Source organism: Staurois parvus, unplaced genomic scaffold (assembly GCF_062004578.1).
Source record: "Staurois parvus isolate SC_StPar_1 unplaced genomic scaffold, SC_StPar_1.0 ptg000206l, whole genome shotgun sequence".
NCBI classification, from domain to species: domain Eukaryota; kingdom Metazoa; phylum Chordata; class Amphibia; order Anura; family Ranidae; genus Staurois; species Staurois parvus.
This window is the reverse complement of record NW_028318002.1, coordinates 1,814,091-1,826,904: the sequence shown is the minus strand read 5'-3', so window position 1 is coordinate 1,826,904 and position 12,814 is coordinate 1,814,091.

Below are 12,814 nucleotides of genomic sequence, written 5' to 3'. Positions count from 1 at the left end.
TTGTTGGTCTGAGACAAAGTAGGTCATGAAACAATGGCCATGTTACATGTGCAATCTATTCACTAGTGGAAAATCACTAGCGACAGGATTACAAGGAGAATAGTTTAGTGTTCCATTTGTTGAGCCAGTGACATATCGCTCTGGTACTCCTCACTTGCTTGTAACCTGGATTTTGTAGCATTTCAGCCAACAAGGGAGCAATGCCACATGAGCAGGTAAGTAGCTCTGAGATTAAAATTTCCGTAAGCAGAGCCATGGATAGCATTGAACAAAATGTATTCCATACAGATGAAATGAAGATGAACAACAACCATGAAACGTTCAACAATTCCAGCTCTTCTGATCTGTATAGGAGATGTGAACAGCCAGCCCAGCCTGTTACTGAAAATTCATTCCTGCTGCTCTTGGTAGAAAGTTCTTGCACAAGCCACAACATTTTGGTTTGGAGTGGTGTCCTGTAACTGTGTTGTTGATAAAAGTAAACAGACACCGCCTCCCTCTAGAGAATAACCAATCACACTTATATCTGGAACAGGATTGGTAAGTTAACAGTATTTTACAAAAAACAAACAAAATTATATTCAAGTTCCATTAAAAAAGCTGTAGCAGAATACGGGGACCAAACATAAATCTTTTACATGACTGCAAAGTTATAGTTTGCAGATTCTTGCATAAGCCATGTGCCTTTGATTATAAACTCCACACAATTTTGATATTGAAAATAAAATGTTTATCTTACACTCTGCCCTTCCACAACAAATGCAACCAATTTTTCTCATTTTTTCTTTTATGCTTTTATTATTCACTGTAGTGTGTTATAGCACACACAATTTGCTGCACTGCATAAAAATGCAAGCTCTCATATTTTTTCCTCATTTACCTTTGCAGTGTGTGGCACTACCCCCAAATGGAGCCGCTGGTTAAGATGGGTCCTCTGTTCCTGGCCTCGACCTTTTCAAAGACCTCAGCCCATCTGACATACCAGGCTGTATACACAAACACATAATATCACAAGAAATCACTGACAATAACACTAAGCTTCCGGCAATAATGCTGTTTTTTTTTAAAAAAAGCACCAAACAAGTTAGTAAAAACAAACTTAATATATTGTAACCTAATAAAGTTGATAACGAGACAAGCAAAGAAAAATAAATAACAATGGTAATAACATACTTTAGCATATAGGGTGATTAATAATTATAACAAGGCATAGACTGACATTTGCCATCCAAATCAGCTTAAACAGTAACAACGCCACCTGAAGTGCAGCAGTGAACAATATTAAGGCCTAATCTATAAACCACTGCCAGAGTGCCCTAATGGTGGCTATGCTAGGCCTAGCCTGTCTGGCAAGCACTGTCAGTATAAATAAAAAAACACAAGGAGTGGTATAGGGAAATGGAGAATTTTTTTCTATGACAGGGGCAGTCCTTAAAGTAGGTCTTCTGCTGGCTATCATTGGGGCCCCTTAAGAGCGTTGGTGCACTTAACAACAGTCCCAGTTAACGTGCATGCAGTAAACAGTATAGTCTTGGCACAGTTGTAAGGGTGGATGGGGTTCAGAAGGTTTGGTATAATGCGGTTAGTATAGGTGATGTCATGTACCCTGGTTGAAGGCCAAGTTAACAAGAGGGCTTCCCTTGCGGCTTTGGTCCGAGTACCCCTGAATGTGGTGACAGAGGTACAAGGCTCAAAGAAGAATGGGTGCTTAATAGCAGGTCAGGGATGTAGTCAAGGGGAGCCAGAGTCCTACACAGTGAGACAGTAGTGTGGTCAGGAGGCAGGCTGGGGTCGGTACCAGGTTATCAAGCAGAGCAAGGTCCAGTAGCAAGCCGAGGTCAGCACCAGGAGATCAAGCATAGAGTAGTCTAAGCAAGCCGTGGTCAGAATCCGGAATCCACAGAGTAAGGTCAGGAGAAAGCTGGGTCAGCAACGGAAGATCAGTCAGTACAAACAGGAACATGGGTCACAGGAAGCTGAAGAACATCCAGTGATTAGTACGCAGCAAAGTCTCCTTTAGATAGGCAGCTTGGCACCAATGTGGGAAGACCGATGCACCGATGTGCCATTGCTTGCTCGATATTAGCTTGGACTTGACTGTGTGCTGGTATACGTGCACGAGCATTAGCTGAATGAGAATGAGCAGTAGCTGCATGAGAATTAGCATTAGCTGAAGAAGAATTTGCATGAGCTGCAAAGGAATTAGCATGCGCTGCAAAAGAATTAGCAAGAGCTACAGAAGAATTAGCATTAGCTGAAGAAGAGTTTGCATGAGTTGCAAATGAATTAGTATGAGCTGCAGAAGAATTAGCATTAACTGAAGAAGAATTCTTCCTGACAGTTGAAGTATAGATGCATTATGAATGTGGTATAGCTCCTGTTTAGGTATGGCAGAGGAGCAGTATAGCTGTAAAGATAAAAGAAACTTAATGTCCTGTCTGAAGTGACAGCTTCTGCTAACAGTGCAAATGGTGGGCAATGAGCCCCCTCACCAGTCCCTGTGGTGCAGCAGCAAACTCTTGCTGTAGAAGGAGACCCCTTCTCTCCCTCTCAGATGCCCTTGATGATCAGCGGTGGGAAGAAGATGAGAGTACGCTCTGGTTTATCCTGCTGCAGAGGTATAGGTTTGATTGCAGTTGTCTGTGCTATGTGGCCCTGGGTGTCTCTTCCTGGGTCTCAGAATCTGCAGATCTGGCCTCTCACCAGTCCAACTGCAGTATATATATGGGCAGCACAGTGGCTGAATGGTTAGCACTTCCGCCTGGCAGTACTAGGGTCGTTGGTTCAAATCTCCACCATGGCACCACCTGCCTGGAGTTTGCATGTTCTCCCTGTGTCTGCGTGGGTTTCCTCCGAGTACTCCGGTTTCCTCCCACACTCCAAAGACATGCTAGTAGGTCAATTGGCTCCTGTCTAAATTGGTCCTAGTATGTGTATGTATGAATGGGAGTTAGGGACCTTAGATTGTACACTCCTTGAGGGTTAGGGACTGATGTGAATGTACAATATATATGTAAAGTGCTGCGTAAGTTGATGGCGCTATATAAGTACTTGAAATAAATATATCTGTATATGGGAACAGACCCATAAAAATGCTAGCAAATATAAAACTGGTGCTGTGATCTGACATGTTTATTATTGCTACTGCAATTAAGAACTCACTATGGGGTCAATTCACTAAGACAGTGGTCTCCAAACTGTGGCCCAGGGGCCAGATGCAGCTCTTTGCTTGCCTTTATCTGGCCCTTGGGACACTTTTCTTCCCACTGATAAGAGACACTATTCTGCCAACTGATATCACTGTTCTCCCATTGACATCAACAATGGGGCAGTATTCTTCCTGATGATACCAACAATGGGGCACTATTCCTCTTCATAATTCCAAATGTGGTGGTATTTTCTCCCACTGATGCCAAGGAAATTCTCAATCCTGCTGGCCACAGTCTAACCCCCCTAAATTCTGAAGGACCATAAACTGACCCTTTGTTTAGAAAGTTTGGAGACTCCTGCACTAAGAGATAAAAACCACATGCATTTTTGAGTTAAATAACATAAATAACATAATTTACTGAATGCGTTCAATATTTATGTTTTGAGATACTTAGCACTTAAATTTTGCGTTATTTATCGTATTTTTCAAAATTAATTTTGCAGGCTAACATTGCACCAAAATGCACACAGCAATACTGTGAAGCATTGAAAACATTGTGGTGTGCTTTCATTCACAAAATGATCTCCCACTGATGAAATTGTTACAGAGGAGAACATTTTTACACTGATACATTGTATACTTTTCACTTTCTAGCCAGTGCAGTGTTCCTCTAACTGTTATTTTGTACATTTCTAAAATACCACCAGCAAACGCCTGGTGATAAATAATGAATGTGTGTTTTTTAATGAATTGACTTTATTGATTTATCTCATCTTTATTACGGTATTTATATCACTATTTTAACAAATGTGCTGTATTTACCTGACATTCGATATTTTACTTTGATGAATTGACTGTTTTATTATCTCATGAGATATTTCTGAAAAATGAGTCAGGTGACCTTCATATCGTATGCGGTAACCTTTAGTGAATTGACCCCTATGTTATTTGGGAAAAGTTGCGAAGGTAGAGTTTGATAGGACACAAACTAATCATAGTTTCTAATGCTGATATGAATGGATAAATAAAAGAAACAACGGGACTATGAGTAAACCATTTCCACGGGTTAATTTTAACCTGGGGAAAAACATGCAGTTATTTACATTTTTGTTAAAAATAAATGCTGTTTAAATACAGCCTACATAACATATGGAAAACCAGCTAAACAAACAGAAATATCAAATCAGTGTATTTTCTTGACTACACAGGCTTTACAGAAAGCATTCCAATATTTTGGGGTGGATTTATGTACGTGTTTTTATTGAAAGAGTGACTCACTGTGTGAAACTAATTATTTATCTGCCATGCCTTAACTAATTAGAGCATGGTAGATTGAACTTACACTAAATAATCACACATAATAATCAGAGATGATTACCACTGCATGGGGAACAACCCCTAAGTGTGATTTTCTTGCAGGTGCCCCAGTTTCCTCCTACAATTTAAAAGTATACTGGAAGGTTAACTGGTGTCTGTTCAACCAAACCATAGTGTGGAATTGTATGGGTGTTGAAGGAACATTAGATTGTGAGCAACAGGGCTAGATTTCCTTCACTAGAGCTTATAGGTACACAAATTTTGGTGCCCTAAGTAACAAAGGGCATTTCCATGTTTTCCTGCACCTGAATTAGCTCGGAATTTTCTGTTCTTGTGTAAAAAACCTTATATAAAATGATAAATCCTAGGGAAAATGGGGAAAAGATTATATCGGGAAATACTACCTCTTTCCCTTTACCACCTTAAAGTTGTTATAAAGGCAAAAAGGTTTATTAACTTAATGCATTCTCTGCATTAAGGTAAAAATCTTTCCGGAAGCTGCTCCCTCCAGCCCCCCCTTTAAACACTTTCTTGAACCCAACCTCAATCCAGCGCTGTCCCCATCTGCAGCAGCTCTTCTCTTCCCTCTCTTTCATCACAGGAGACTTGCCAGCAGCAAGAGTCAAAACCCTTTGGAAAGAGATTAGAGGGGCGGGGCCAAGACACGCTATGTGTGTCTATAGACACACGCAGCCTATCTCAGAATTCAGCCAGTGTGTCTGCCTCCATCACAATCTGTTTGTTATGAGGGAAAACAAAGAAAAGGAGAAGCAGACAGACTCCAGAAGAAGAGGATCACGGCTGCCCTGTACAAAACCATTTTATAGAGCAGGTAAGTATGACATGGTTGTTATTTAAAAAACAAACATTTTAACCTTTACAATCTCGTTAATGCCTACTGTACTTAATGGTTAAAGAGGTACTAAATGCTAGACATTTTTTACCTAATACATTCTCTGCATTAAAGTGGACATTTACCCATTTACAATAAAAATCACATCAGAATACAGCACCCCATGCTGAAATGAAATTATCTTACATTCATCATTAGAAAAACTGTTTTTGCTTTTACTTATAATTACAGTTTTTCTGGTTCCTATGTTAGTGAGGCACTGGTGAAATAGCCAGCGACTCACAGATGCATGCTAGGAAGTTTGTGTTACATGTTTCGGGAGGCAGATCCATAGTTCTAGGCAGAGCTTCAGGAAGTAAAGGGAGATGGATTCATCTGCCCTTAGTGAAAATGCCCATTGTGAGAAGAATGGGGAGGAATAGAAAAATAAGGTACATAAAGAATACTTATATTATTATTAATTATCTATTACTATCTTTGTAGATTATCATTACTAAACATTTCCACAGGTGCCTTTGTTGCGGGTGTCAGTATATTCTTAACGACACCTAAAATGCAGATCACAGATTTTCATTTTGAAAAGTGGTGCATACAATACTTTTTGTACAATCCATTGTGATTTCAGCCCATTCAAATTAAAGGGCTGGAAATCACACTGCACTGAGCTGCACAGGAATCACACAGGAACGCAGACTGCATTCCTGTGTGATTCAGGTTTGAACCAGCCCTAAGGCCATAAAATGTCCTAGTACCATATTGTTTCACCTCATCATGGTCACCACCGCAGTGCCCCCACAATCTGATCTTCTGAGGTGTAAAGGTATGTACTGAGAGCAACAGAGCCATAGGCATCAACCATCAGTCAAATAACTGGGAGGAGGGAGCAGGGGCGTGGTATGCTGGTGCTAAATGTCTAAGGAGCACCAGCGAGGAGCACGTATATATGGGGGCTTCTTTAGTAGCAGGCTTGCTGAAGGAGCAAAAAAAGGCAATAAAAAAAAAAAAGTTCATCATACATTGTAAAGGTGAATCTCTTCTTCCAAAAAAAAAAATCCCCCCAAATATTGACACTCACAGCAAAGGCACCTGTAGAAATGTTTAGTAATGTCAATCTACAAACAGATAGTAATAATCCTAGCTGTGAGCCAGATAATATCTTGTAGCAGTCCAACTGTGGCCCTTGGGCCATAGTTTGGAGAACTCTGCCTGCCATAGACTATAAACTGATCCAGCATAAAAATGAGCAATGATTGGGCTTAATGAAATACCACAAACCAGCAGGCATATTCTGCAAACTCACTGGTAGGACAAGACATGTTGGTTAGCCTATTGTTTCAAATATAATATACAGGCTTGGGGTTATTTCTAAGAAGCAAACAGAAGGGATATGAATGTGTTTATGCTGCTGTATGTTTGAGACTTCATGTGAGATGTGCTGGGGTTCCATTCATTTTGAATGGCACCTCAACACATTGCACTGTGCTTGGTGTGCCAAGCAAATTGGTGTGAACCACCTCTAAAATCTACTGGGCTTCTATATTTTTTTAAACTGTCTATGAAAGATAAACTATAATGGTTTTGGGTGCATTTTATTTTACAAAGAATGTGCTTCATTAAATGCTTTCATCATTATGAAGAAAGTGCACAGGAGTGAGCAATAATTAAAGTGGTTCTAAAGGCAGAAGGTTTCTGCCTTAATGCATTCTATGCATTAAGGTACAAAACGTTCTGGGTGCAGCTCTCCCCTCAGCCCCCCCCCCCCCTATACTTATCTGAGCCCCATCTTGTGCCAGTGATGTGCATAACAGCCACAGCTCTCCTGGGTCTCTCTCTCCTCATTGGCTCACACAGCAGTCAGAGCCATTGGTTCCTGCTACTGTCAATCACAGCAAGTGAGCCAATGAAGAGATGGGGAGGCGGGGCAGAGCCACACTCTGTGTGTGAATACACAATGTCTATTCATAGCATGACTTGTGAGCAAGCCTACTCGAGTGCCCCTCTAGCAAGAGGCTTGGGAGGAGGAGCCAAAACAGCCTGTGGGGAACCCAAAAGGAGATGATCGGGGCTGCTCTGATCAATAGTTCTACAATATGTACTTTTAAAACTGTCCATAGAAAGATACATTACATACCTGAGTTAATGCACATGGATGTCAAAACCTCTGCAATTAGATTGGTACAATTTTTACAGATCTTAGTGTAACTCTATTAAATCAAATGTGTATGTGCACATGGGAAGAGTGCTTTGTCTTAGTTTAGTAGAGTTCAGAGACATAAAACTAAAATTCTCCACATTCAGGGAAGTGTATTTTGGAAATCTTTATTCGCTGAAATGCACATGCATACATGTGTATGTACATGAATTAATATTAATGTCTTGAATAAATGAATATTTTAGCCACAAAAATGAATTTACATGCATGTGCTTCTGAACACTGTATGCACATAAATGCATGTACTTTATGCTATGTTTTTGGCAGCAAGATCCAACGTATCATTTTGATTACACCTTTGTGCATGAGCCCCTATGGTTTTAGTTGTTTCTAAGATCATGCAATGCCTGTCAAAAGAGATTTCTAAATAATTTTTGCTCCTGTTTCATTCAGTTGCTTTCTTGATACTGGGAAACGATGAAAATCATTAGATTGCTGTAAATTAGTCCAATGCATATTTGTTTTTTAATTATGAAAAAAACCCAGTACAATTGCTTAGTGCATGAAAAGGCATGCACATACCACCAAGGCCAGAATTCTATCCACCCCTGTGTAGGGGTGTAAAGAAGGAAGAAATGTCACAGACAAAAGCCTCCTTCTCTGGTGTCATTCAGAAATGTATACAAAGTTTCCTATCTGGAATTAGAGGCCAAAGAACAAGCAAAACGTTCAGGGAAAAATGTTCTTATGCTATCAGCAATATTCATGGCAATAGGAAGAGGGTACTGGAAAGAAAGATAGGGAAAAAGTAATAATGGAAGGGAATAATGGAAGGGAGAGACAAAAAAAGTTAATAACCAACATTCAGTGTGGAATACTACAGTCTTTCATCCTAAGGCCCTTAATGCACACTAGGTGTTTAGTTCCACTGCATGAGGCTGTAATGTTTAGGTGTGGATGGAAGGTACAGGTGCACTGTCCAGCCCTGCTGCCAGCAGAGTGTCAAACTGTATGAGAGACTGACAGTCACTGTGGCTGGACTGTGCACCTAGCGATGCCAATGTTTAGGACATGGCTGACAGTGTGCCTGTGAGTATTTTAGTCCTGCTTGCACTGCATTGTTATTTATACAGAGAGTTAGCTGCTGCCAGGCTGGGAGGGAAGGGGTTAAATGTGTTCCCAGAGTTTCTGTTTTGGTGGACTTTTTATGGGCCCTTTCCCCCCAAGTACATATAAAATCAGGAGGGAGCTCTGCCCAGAGAGGTTCCAGCCATGTGGGAAGAAGGCTGACAGCTGCTATATAACTCAGTCCTCCAGCATAGAACCAGCTTGGAGGGGGTCTGTTCATCCCTGCTTCAGCTAACTTCTGTTCATCTGCCCTAACATTGCCTGCCAACATACCTGGAGCTACTGAGACCTGTAGTCCCACAACACACAGTCTGCTGCATAAGAAGGAAAGACACAGCCAGCAAGATGTGGGAGAACGCTTTGGTTCCTGATTTCAGCAAAGGTGCTACAAACCTGCATCCTGGAGCCTTCCACATGTAGGAAGATTGCTGGGACTTGCAGTCCTTCCAGAAGATACCAACCATGGACGCTTTGTTAAGCAGGTATGCCAAGGCAGCACACAAGCCTGTAGTTAGGGACTAGGGATGTTAGGAAAAGATTGCACTTTATGCTGAACTGCTAGCTTGCGATTCTCATCATGCCAAATTATTCAAGTAACATATTGAAGTGGATGTAAACCTCAGTCATGAGATCCAAACAGAGCACAGCTATCTGTGGTGTTTACTTGTATTTCTCCAAAGCTCTAAGTGTTGTTTCTTTCTGGTGCTTTGCTCCTCTGTTATTAGCATATGTCACTTCTGAAATGTTTTCTGGACACATGAGATAAATTTGTGTTGGGGGAGAGCTCAGCAGACAGCTTGTCTATGTGTGTGGGGTGAGGGGGTCCCTTTCTTCCAATCAGCTCTCACAGAGCTCTAACTGCAGCTCCCTGCCCCCACCTCTGTGATACTGACAAATGCAGAGGGATTTTACCTAAAATCAGCTGTTTTGAAGGGTGAACCAGGGTGGGCAGAGGGAGGGAATCTTCACACACAAGTCACTGTAAAAATATAAAATTAACCTACCTTAAAAGTTAGTTTCAGCAAGACACTCGTCATTCACATTCATTAGCATTTTTTCATGTCTGGGGAGTAATTGGTCTCCCTCATAGGTCTGATGCAGGAATACATTATGAAGGCAGAACATATGGTACTCCAGAGTGACTTGCTAGACTATTTTCAGGCCTGGCTGGCCTGAATGTTAGCCTGGCTGTCTGCTCTTAATTCTGGCCAGTGTAAATAGTATGCAATATTATCTTGGTCAGTGTACAGAGGTCAGTAGTAGCTAGGGCAGTGTGCAGAAGCCAGTAGTATGTAGGGCAGTATACAGAGGTCAGAAATATGTAAGGCAGTGTACAGAGGTCAGTAAAGGTTAATAATAGGTAGGGCAGTGTCCAAGGGTTTGTAGTATGTTGGGCAGTGTACAGGGAAAAGCAGAGCAGAAGACGGGGTCAGCAGGGCAGAAGACAGGGGGTAAGCAGGGCAAAGGAATGGGCATCAGCAGGACAGAGAATAAATCATAAGTAGGGTAAAGGGCAGGAGGCAGCAGGGCAGTGTACAGGGTTCAGGAGAGCACAGTTTTTAGGGTCAGGAGGGCATGATACTGGGATGTCAGAAAGGCATGGTACTGGGGGGGGGGGGGTCAGGAAGGAACAGTACAAGGGGGCTTAGGAGGGCACGGTACAGGGAGGCTCAGGAGGATACGGTACAGGGGGCCCAGTGGAGTACAGTACAGGGGGCTCAGGAAGGCACACCACAGTGGAGTTCAGGAGGGCATGGTACAGAGTGTCTCAGAAGGGTATGGTACAGGGGGGCTCAGGAGGGCACAGAAGCGGTTTCCTGATGCAGAACAGCACAGGAAAGTTGCTGTGACTTATCTACTTGTTTTGGTGCTCTGATCCCCACCGGCCTTCCTCTCTTGTCCATTCCACTTGATACCATCCACAAGCACCTTGAAAGGATTGGAGAAGAGGGCCAACAGGGATCAATGCAGCACAATTTGAGGATGGGCTCAGGTGTATTCAGACAAAAGCCCAAACCCCTATGAACTATCCTGCCTTCAAAGCCAACAGCAAAACATAGGCAACAGAAGCTTTCCCTGCCCCGCAACCGCGCCTATGCCTACAGGGGCCTACTGCGAGTGGAGAATGCCCCCGCCACCTAGGCCTGGATTTCACAGCTTTCCCAGCCTTAGAGCTCAGGCAGCCAATACACCTGAGCTCATTGTTTCCTTTTTTAGCTCTGGTACTCTGGGGGAGAAGCACTTGCAACAAGGCAGAGACTTGAATGCAATGTACCTGTCTCCTTCTTGTGGTTGACCAGTAGATCGCGATTGAGAGGTGTCCGACCCTGGGTCTAGAATCTGCAAAAAAAAATCACTCCAAGAAAGTGTTCGGGCAGAAAAAACACTAAATGAGCCTTAACGCTAGATGTGTTTCGCACATACGTTTTATATCACTTGACCATCCCTTTTAGATTGTAAGCTCTAATGAGCAGGGCCCTCTGATTCCTCCTGTATTGTACTGTCTGCCTTCATGTAATGTGCTACACAAACTTCTGGCGCTATATACTGTAAATTAATAATGTGTTTCGCGCATGAGTATTCATTCCAATGTCCAGAATGGATTAAAGTGGAGGTCCAGTCAAAGCTACCAAAAAAAGTCAGCAATTACAAAAACTGTAGCTGCTGACTTTTAAAAAACAGACACATACCTGTTCCAAGATCCAGAGGTGTACTCATTGCAGCCAGTTTCACTGGCCGTCCTTGCTCCCCAGTGCTGGCATCTTCAGTGGGGGCTCCAGGCTGTGACAGCTTGCAGCTTCACAGCTGGGTGTCCACTACGCATGTGCGAGCAGTGCTGCACCTTGTGAATGGCCCTGTAGTCTTCTGGGACCTGTCACATGTCCCAGAAGACTACTGGGAGGACAACTTCCAGTTCTGATTGCCTAGGTGATCGCAGCAGAAGTGGGAGTGGGTACCTGTCAAAATTGGGTACCCACTCCCCAAAGGTGGCAGTTTCTCACAGGGATCGGGGGACCAGTACTTAAGGCAGAATTTCCCGTTTTGGGTGGAGCTCTAACCACTTGCCTACCTGGCAATTTCACTTTCTTCCTGCCCAGGCCAATTTTCAGCTTTCAGTGCTGTCGCACTTTGAATGACTATTGTGCGGTCATGCAACACTGTGTACATATGACATTTTTATCATTATTTTTTAGACAGATAGAGCTGTCTTTGGTGGTTTTTCTTAGTTTCTAATATAAAATTTTGCAAACAGGTAATTTTTCTCCTTCACTGATGTGCGCTGATGAGGCTGCACTGATATGCAGCACTGATGGGTACTGATGAGGCGGCACTGATGAGGCTGCACTGATAGGCAGCATTGATGGGCACTGATAGGTTGCCCTGATATGCATTGACAAAGAGGCACTGATGAGGCTGCATTGATGTGTAGCACTGATGGGCACCAATAGGCGGTACTGGTAGGTGGCACTGACTGGCAGCACTGATGTTCACTGACTGGTGGCATTGATGGACACTGGCAGTACTGATGCACACTGTTGGTGCTGGGGGCTGCCTCTGAATTTTTATAATACATTTGTTGATCACCGGCTTTCCCCTACAGCCGATAATCAGCAACTGTATATACATTGTGATCAGCTCTGTCATTGGACACAGCCAGGGGCGGACTGATAACTCATGGGGCCCCCAGGCAATAGGGGATAATGGGGCCTCTGTGTCCTCGCCCACACCTAAAAAAAGCCTATGAAAAAGCCAATTAAAGGTACCAGGGGCATCTCATGGGGCCCCCTACTGACCCCGGGCCCTCGGGCAGTGCCTGAATGCTCGAATGGTCAGTCCGCCCCTGCACACAGCTGATGACGTGGTAAAAGGATGCTGTGATTGGTCCTTCACCATGTCATATGATCAGCTGTGTCCGATGGACACAGCGATCACAGAGCTCGCCGGGTGCGTGGTTCTGGAGGACATCATATAATGCCCTCCCAGAACTAGATGGCTGTGCTGTAGCCATCATTCGGCTATAGTCTGGTTGTCAAGTAGTTAATATTCAAGCCAGTGGAATGAGTGAACGCCTATATGTGCTTGCAAACCGCAACTTTAGGTTTGTTTTTGAAGCTGCTTTCTCCTCTGGAGGAAATGTGGAGGAAAACAAATGTCCTGCATGCACTGTTGCATCTCCTCATGCCTTTGCGTGTACCAAGTTGCCAACTCAACC